The 8,102-nt window shown below is 33.0% G+C and overlaps 1 long non-coding RNA gene across 1 annotated transcript; it reads left to right on the forward strand.

Moving 5' to 3' along the window:
- The first annotated feature begins 4,235 nt into the window (after positions 1–4,235).
- LOC148583132 (uncharacterized) lies at positions 4,236–5,612 on the forward strand. Its single transcript, XR_015909503.1, has 3 exons — positions 4,236–4,384; positions 5,287–5,373; positions 5,566–5,612. It is a non-coding gene; the product is annotated as an uncharacterized LOC148583132 (long non-coding RNA).
- Positions 5,613–8,102: the final 2,490 nt, after the last annotated feature.

Raw genomic sequence — 8,102 nt, forward strand, 5'->3', positions numbered from 1 at the left:
TGGACGCTATTACTCGACCCTAATATACACGCGGGAATTATTCAAGAGGCGGGAAAATATAAGCGGCCAAAAAAATACTTTTAGCATCGACATTTATCGACGCTGATAGTGGAGCAATAGCGTCCACTTAAGTGGACCCTAAAAGCTGGAAAAAAAAATCAAATAAAATATCAATAGCGTCCACTATGAGAGTGGACGCTAATAATTAAGTATTAGAGTGGACACTAAAGATTAGGTAGAAAAAAATAAAAAAATAAAATTGATGACCAATAGCGTTTACTAAAAGTGGACCCTGAAGACCCATTATTAGCGTCCACTTTCAATACTTAAGTTTTAGGGTCCACATAGAAGAGTAGGGTGAAAAATAAAATAAAAAAATAAAATTGATGATCAATAGCGTCTACTAAAAGTGGACCCTGACGACCCATTATTAGCGTCGACTTTGAAAGTGGACGCTAATACTTAAGTTTTTGGGTCGACTATGTGGACCCTAAAGAGTAGGGTGAAAAATAAAAAAAATAATAAAAAAATAAAATTGATGACCAATAGCGTCCACTAAAAGTGGACGCTCAAGACCCATTATTAGCGTCCAACTTAAGTTTTAAGGTCGACTATGTGGACCCTAAAGAGTAGGGTGAAAAATAAAAAAAAATAAATAAAAAAATAAAATTGTTGACCAATAGCATCCACTTAAAGTGGACGCTGAAGACCCATTATTAGCATCCACTTTGAAAGTGGACGCTAATACTTAAGTTTTAGGGTCGATTATGTGGACTCTAAAGAGTAGGGTGAAAAATAAAAATAAAAAATATAAAAATAAAATTGATGACCAATAGCGTCCACTAGAAGTGGACGCTGAAGACCCATTATTAGCGTTCACTTTCAAAGTGGACGCTAATACTTAAGTATTAGGGTCAACTAAAGTGGACTCTAAAGATTAGGTAGAAAAATTAAAAAAAATAATAATAATAATAAAAAAAAATTGATGCCCAATAGCGTCCACTAAAAGTGGACGCTGAAGACCCATTATTAGCGTCCACTTTGAAAATGGACGCTAATACTTAAGTTTTAGGGTCCACATAGTGGACCGTAAAGAGTAGGGTGAAAAATAAAAAAATAAAATTGATGATCAATAGCGTCCACTTTGAAGACCCATTATTAGCGTCCACTTTGAAAGTGGACACTAATACTTAAGTTTCAGGGTCGACCATGTGGATCCTAAAGAGTAGGGTGAAAAAAAAAAATAATAATAAATAAATAAAATTGATGACTAATAGCGTCCACTAGAAGTGGACGCTGAAGACCCATTATTGAAAGTGGAAGCTAATACTTAAGTATTAGGGTCCACTAAAGATTAGGTAGAAAAATAAAAAAAAATAAAAATAAAAATAAAATTGATGCCCAATAGCGTCCATTAAAAGTGGACGCTGAAGACCCATTATTAGCGTCCACTTTGAAAATGGACGCTAATACTTGAGTTTTAGGGTCCACATAGTGGACCGTAAAGAGTAGGGTGAAAAATAAAAAAAATAAAATTGATGATCAATAGCGTCCACTAAAAGTGGACGCTGAAGACCCATTATTAGCGTCCACTTTGAAAGTGGACACTAATACTTAAGTTTTAGGGTCGACCTTGTGGATCCTAAAGAGTAGGGTGAAAAATAAAAAATAAAAAATAAATAAATAAAATTGATGACCAATAGCGTCCACTAGAAGTGGACGCTGAAGACCCATTATTGAAAGTGGACGCTAATACTTAAGTATTAGGGTCCACTAAAGATTAGGTAGAAAAATAAAAAAAATAAATAAAAAAAATAAAATTGATGCCTAATATCGTCCACTAAAAGTGGACGCTGAAGACCCATTATTAGCGTCCACTTTCTAATACTTTAGTATTAGGGTCCACTAAAGATTAGGTAGAAAAATAAAAAAAATAAAATTGATGCCCCATAGTGTCCACTAAAAGTGGACGCTGAAGACTCATTATTAGCGTCCACATTCAAAGTGGACGCTAATACTTAAGTATTAAGTGGACCCTAAAGATTAGGTAGAAAAATAAAAAAAATGAAATAAAATAAAATAAAATTGATGCCCAATAGCGTCCACTTTTAGTGGACGCTGAAGACCCATTATTAGCGTCTACTTTGGAAGTAGACACTAATACTTAAGTATTAGCGTCCACTTTAGTGGACCATAAAGATTAGGTAGAAAAAAAAAAAAAAAAAAAAATTTGATGCCCAATAGCGTCCACTCAAAAGTAATGTATAACATAGATGGACTTATAACATACATTGAAACTAAGTCTCTAGATAATTAATTATTGTATTAGTATGTATTTGTATATTTATATCATATTATATATGTATAATTTGTTATTATATAATCACATGATTTAATAATCAGTTGATCATGTCTTATAATCATATAAATTATAGTGATAATACATTATACTTAAATATTATGAAACTTAATTCATGAAGAATAGGACAAAGTTTTCTAAAATAAAAAATAAAAAATTAGTAGATCATGTTCATATGTATTATCATTCTAATTACACTAGATCATACTTAATTAACTAATTAACTATGATCGAATGTAATTAGAATGATAATACATATCATCATATCATTGTTTTTTGAAAATAGTTAACTTACTTAGTAATACTAAGTTAGTATATATTATCGAACAAGTATGTATAATATATATATATATACATATATATATATATATTAAGTAACATATAATTTGTTAACATATAATTTGTTTTTGTCAAAATAACCTATAGTAAATTATACTAGGTTAGTAATTTAATATATTAACTTAGTTAATATGTTAGTTTATTAAGTAACTAATTATTAAGTCTCTGGGTACTTAATTGTTGTATTTGTATGAGTTTGTATACTTCTGACTTATGTCGTATTATATATGTATATTTTGTTATTATATAATCATATGATTTAATCATCAATTGCTCATTTTATATAATCATATAAATTATAATGGTAGACCATATGACGTAACATCTAACTTATAATGATATCTACAGCATAATACTCTAAACATAACAACATCATATATCTCTAGACAAACACATTGTTGATTCTAATATTAATCGTTTAATTTGTGATATATATGATCATATGATATAATAATTCACATAATCTTTTTCTTTTCCTTTTTGTTTTTTTGTTTTTTTTTTTTCTAATTACAATTCACATAATCTTTAGATCATGTGATCTACCACTTAACTTAATAGTAATACTAAGTTAGTATATAGTAACTAACAAGTATGTATATAATATATATTCATATATATAATACTCATACAAATAGTAAGTAACATATAAATTTTTTGTTTGTCAAAATAACCTATAGTTAATTATAGTAAGTTAGTAATTTAATATATATTAACTTAGTTAATATGTTAGTTTATTAACTAACTAGTTACTAGTTAGTATGTCAATACTAATATATAACACACATGTATAATAAAATAAGTAATATACATAGAAGAATTGAGTAACATTTACTTAATTATATTTACTTAATATATATTAATTAACTAAATAATATGTTAATTTATGAACTAACTAGTTAGTATGTCAACTAATACATACACATAAATATAAAATTATTCATATAACATATATTATTTAATTACTAATATATATATATATAGGGCTCTGCCAGTTGCTCTGATGATTCATGATAACTCGATGGATAGCACGATGGTTGCTCTGATGATTCATGATAACTCGATGGATCGCACGGCCATCGTGCTGGCGACGCATCATTCAAATTTCTGCCCTATCAACTTTCGATGGTAGGATAGAGGCCTACTATGGTGGTGACGGGTGACAGAGAATTAGGGTTCGTACTTGGTTGATCCTTCAAGTAGTCATATGCTTGTGTCAAAGATTAATCCATGCATGTGTAAGTATGAACTAATTCAGACTGTAAAACTGCAAATGGCTCATTAAATCAGTTAATATATATATATATATATATATAGGTGCTTAATTATTCTAAAAATATTGTAAGTATAATTTTTTTTTTTAAAAAAAAAAAAAAAAATTCCTAAATAGCGGCAACCAATTTTGTTGCCGCTGATTATGCTCAATTTTTGCGCCAACAAGTGGCGCGCGCGGTGTTTGAAATTTTCGAACCAAAAATTTCAGACACCGGGTTTTTTTCACCAAACCCTCAAAAACACCAAAATCCCTCAAATTTTTCTGAAATTTCCGCCTCTCTCTCCCTCTCACTCACCTCCCTCATCACTCTCACTCTCGATCTCTCTCTCTCTCCCTCACTTCAGCGCTCGTCTCTCTCTCTCCGGCACACTAAGCTCTTTCCGACAGCTCTCTCTCTGGCGCACCTCTCTCTGGTACGTACTCGATCTCTCTCCACTCTCCAATCTCCCTCACTTGTTCGTTCTGGGCCACTCTATGAAAAAGATAGACAAACATTGTTATTTAGGTCATATAAATAAATTTTAAGACAACAATTATTTGTTGATTGCTCAATACCGATTATTTAGGTCATATAAATCTTTTTTTTTTCCAGCTGGGGTTTGGGGTTTGGGTTTTCGTTTGGGGTTTGGGGTTTGAAAGAAGATATATATGCTTTGAAACATTTACAAGGTTTGGGGTTTGGGTTTTCGTTTAGGTAATATGGGATGTTCAGAATTCTCGGGCTTTAGTTGAATTTTTGGGTAGTTTTGCATTGAATTTGTGGGTTTTGTGCGCTGGGATTGTGTATTTGTGTTTAGAATTCAATTGGGTTTTGTGTTTTGAGTGGCTGTGATGAAAATTTGAGTTTCTGGTTCGATGTTTTTTTTTTCCCTGAAGTTTAAGTTTTGGTGGTTTGTGCTGGTGTTATAGAGGAGAGAATGCAACTGGATTTTAGGAGTTTAGCCTGAATTCTTGGGTTTTGGTCAATCTTTTTTGGAAATTTTGATTGAATTTGTGAGTTTGGGTTTAAAATTCAACTGGTTTTTTGAGTGATTGTGTTGAATTTTTTTAGCTTTTTGGCTGAAGCTTGTTTTGGTGGTGTGACAGTGGAGAAGATGCATTTCTAACCTTTTTTTTTTATTTTTTTTTTTTATTTTATTTTATTTTATTTTTTTTTATTTGGGATGGTGCGCTGGCTTTAGAATAAGTTGGGTCTTATGTGTTTTGATCATCTATTGTGGATACGGTTAGTTGTCTAGTTATTAAAGTTTTAGTGGTATAATGGTGGTGTCTTACATAATTTTGATGTTGTGATATTGTGGATTTGGTGTTGCAGAAAAACATCTTGAGCGAAATGGCCATTAGGAAACCTAGTTTAATTGCTTTATTTGATGTGGATGGGACCCTTACTTCTCCAAGAAAGGTACCGATTTTCTTCTCTGATTCATTTTGCTTGCTAATTTTGTTCCATTGTATTGTTTATATTATTATGGTCACAGCAGCATAGGATATATGTAAGCAAGTTGTTATTTCTTAGATTTATTGCATGGAAGTAACATTTCCATGTATCCGCTTGAAATTGTCTTTGACGCAACTTTTTCCACTCAAATGCTAGGTGGTCACTCCAAAGCTGTTAGAATTCATGCGGGAACTTCGAAAGGTAATTGCTTAGCTATAAGAGGGGATTTTACGGGACTCTTTCTTGTATTCTCTTTTACCAACACTCAGAAGGCATTTGTTGAGAGAGATATTTCTGGCTGCAGGTTGTGACAGGTTTGCTCTATCTAGCTCTTAGTCATTGGCTCATAAGAGAAAGTGAAATGAGCTAGGAACCCAAAATCGGTTTGATTATTCCATTTGTTTCAACATGATCTAAAAATTTACTTTGGGTCTTAGCTTTCAAATGTATTTTTCATGTGAATATTCGTCATGAACCTTGACAATCTAGCATTATGTTTTCTATGGATTATAAATGAGTTTCAAGTCTAACCTTTATAAGCATTATCAGATTGGTTTTCAATAGTTCTCAAAATCAAGTCTAGAAATATGACACAAGGTTCTTTGAGGATAAACAAAACAGCACCACAACAGTAAAATCAACCCAACAGCCATAATCCATGAGCAACCAGTGTAGGTGTATAGGTTTCGTAAAAGTTTCAGAAGCCCTTCACATACTCTGCTTTCCATGTCACTAAATTGAAATATGGCTACTACAATAACCCTAAGTGTTGAGAATAATATTAGGCAGCAGATATTTCTTCCAAGTTGATAGTTTTCTAAAAATTTCCAGCCTTAAATTCATGAGTAAATCCTGCACTTGGCTGCACTAGCTATCAATATTCTGTCAAAATTCCAGCAAACTGAATGCCAAGGAAATGCTAATATTCTCCTCTCAATCTTCATATTTTTCCACAGCCAAAATCCATATTATTAATTTTTGCCTAGACCAAGGAAATGCTAAGCAACTGAAAGTTAGTTCATTCAGCTACAATTTCTTTTACGCATACAGGGCAGCTGTGGGAGAATTGCCTAACCCAAAACACTTAGCTTAGCTTATTGGAATAAAAACGTATTACCTAAACAGAATGAGATAACCATAATCTATGGTTAACTCTCCATATTCTTTTTATTGTCTTTTCTCAAGTAAGCTACCGAATTGAACAAGGATGAAAGTTGGAAAAGATATCCTTACCGCCAAACATGCACATCATTTTTCAGTTTAATGGATCTCTTAAACCAGCATATAATGATTATAAAATAGAGCCCAAAAAGGATTCTAAGGCAGCCAAGAGAAATCTAAGTTTCATGAATATATGAATCTGTTCATTAGTCTTGCATGTACCATTTTGTACCCATTTTAGTAATGAACATATAATCTGTACACAATACACTTTAACCATCCACAATACTTCACTGCCAAATCAAACTTTCCTCTTGCGTGCAATAATTTTAACGTATCTTCTGTTCTGGCTATCAACTTAAATATCAGAGATCAGGATATTCTTGAGAAGGACTAAGTGACAGCAAGAATTTTTATCCTTAACTCAAAGAGAGCATCTTATGTAAGAAGTGATTCATCTATGCAAAATTCTTCATGTCCAGCCCATTATACAGAACATAATTCATCTGAGTTCATGATAACCAAATTAATAGAAACAAACTATTAAAGTTTCAGAAATCCAGTTGGATGTGGCGTCACCTAAAGCAGTAGTAATTGCTGAAGAACTCTCCTAAACCAAACCTTCAGACTCATACATTATCTTTCAATTTCAAACATGCTTAAAGAATTAAAACATCTCCTCCAAGGAGCTTCGGTTACTCCCAAACAATCAAGTTGTTTGCAAGTAAAATTCTACCATAACCCACTACACAGTACACACACTGACACAGATGAACCCCCAGAAATGAAATAACATTCAAATTATGCAGAGAATGGGTTTCGGGTTCTACTTCAAAATCTCCCAATTTCTTATACAATTAACTAAATATCCAATCAGGCAGCAAGAACCGGTACCCATTCAGAGATTGACCCAATCCCAGCATCAACATCCCATTTTGAAACAAAATTCGTGATGCTCCATGGGGGTTTTTGCGTTTACAATCAAGGTTCCAAAATCTACAGAAAATTTTCCCAATCTAATAACTTGCATCAAAAAGACATTACCCAACACTAGCAAAACTCAAAATCGAGAATCTGAGAGAGTGAGCAGGGAAATGGGGAAAATACAGGAGAGAGAGAGTCAAAGGGAGAGACCAGACCTTGTAAACGCACAGCTTTTGCTCTCAAATTCTCCCTCTCGCGCCCTTCTGCCTCACTGATCTCTGGAAGAGCTGAGAAAATTCTTCTGCTAATAACCCAGTCTCCGGTGTTGCTTCAGGCGACAGCGCACTAGTGTGCTGTCCCAATCTTGGTGTTGCTTCAGGCGACAGCGCACTAGTGTGCTGTCCCAATCTTTTTGCGATCGAGTGCAAGTGGAGTCCGATCGATTGCAAAATATCAAAAATTTACTGGTTCCGCGATCGAGCGCATGCCCAATGTGCGTTCGAGCGCATAAGGTCGAAAACCTATTGCTATTGCGATCGATCGTAGATAATTTTTTTTTAAAAAATCTTTAGGACCATTAGGGTCCAATTTGTGGATCCTAATGGTTC

This window comes from Corylus avellana, chromosome 11, assembly GCF_965113065.1.
Source record: "Corylus avellana chromosome 11, dhCorAvel1.hap1.2, whole genome shotgun sequence".
Lineage (NCBI taxonomy): Eukaryota > Viridiplantae > Streptophyta > Magnoliopsida > Fagales > Betulaceae > Corylus > Corylus avellana.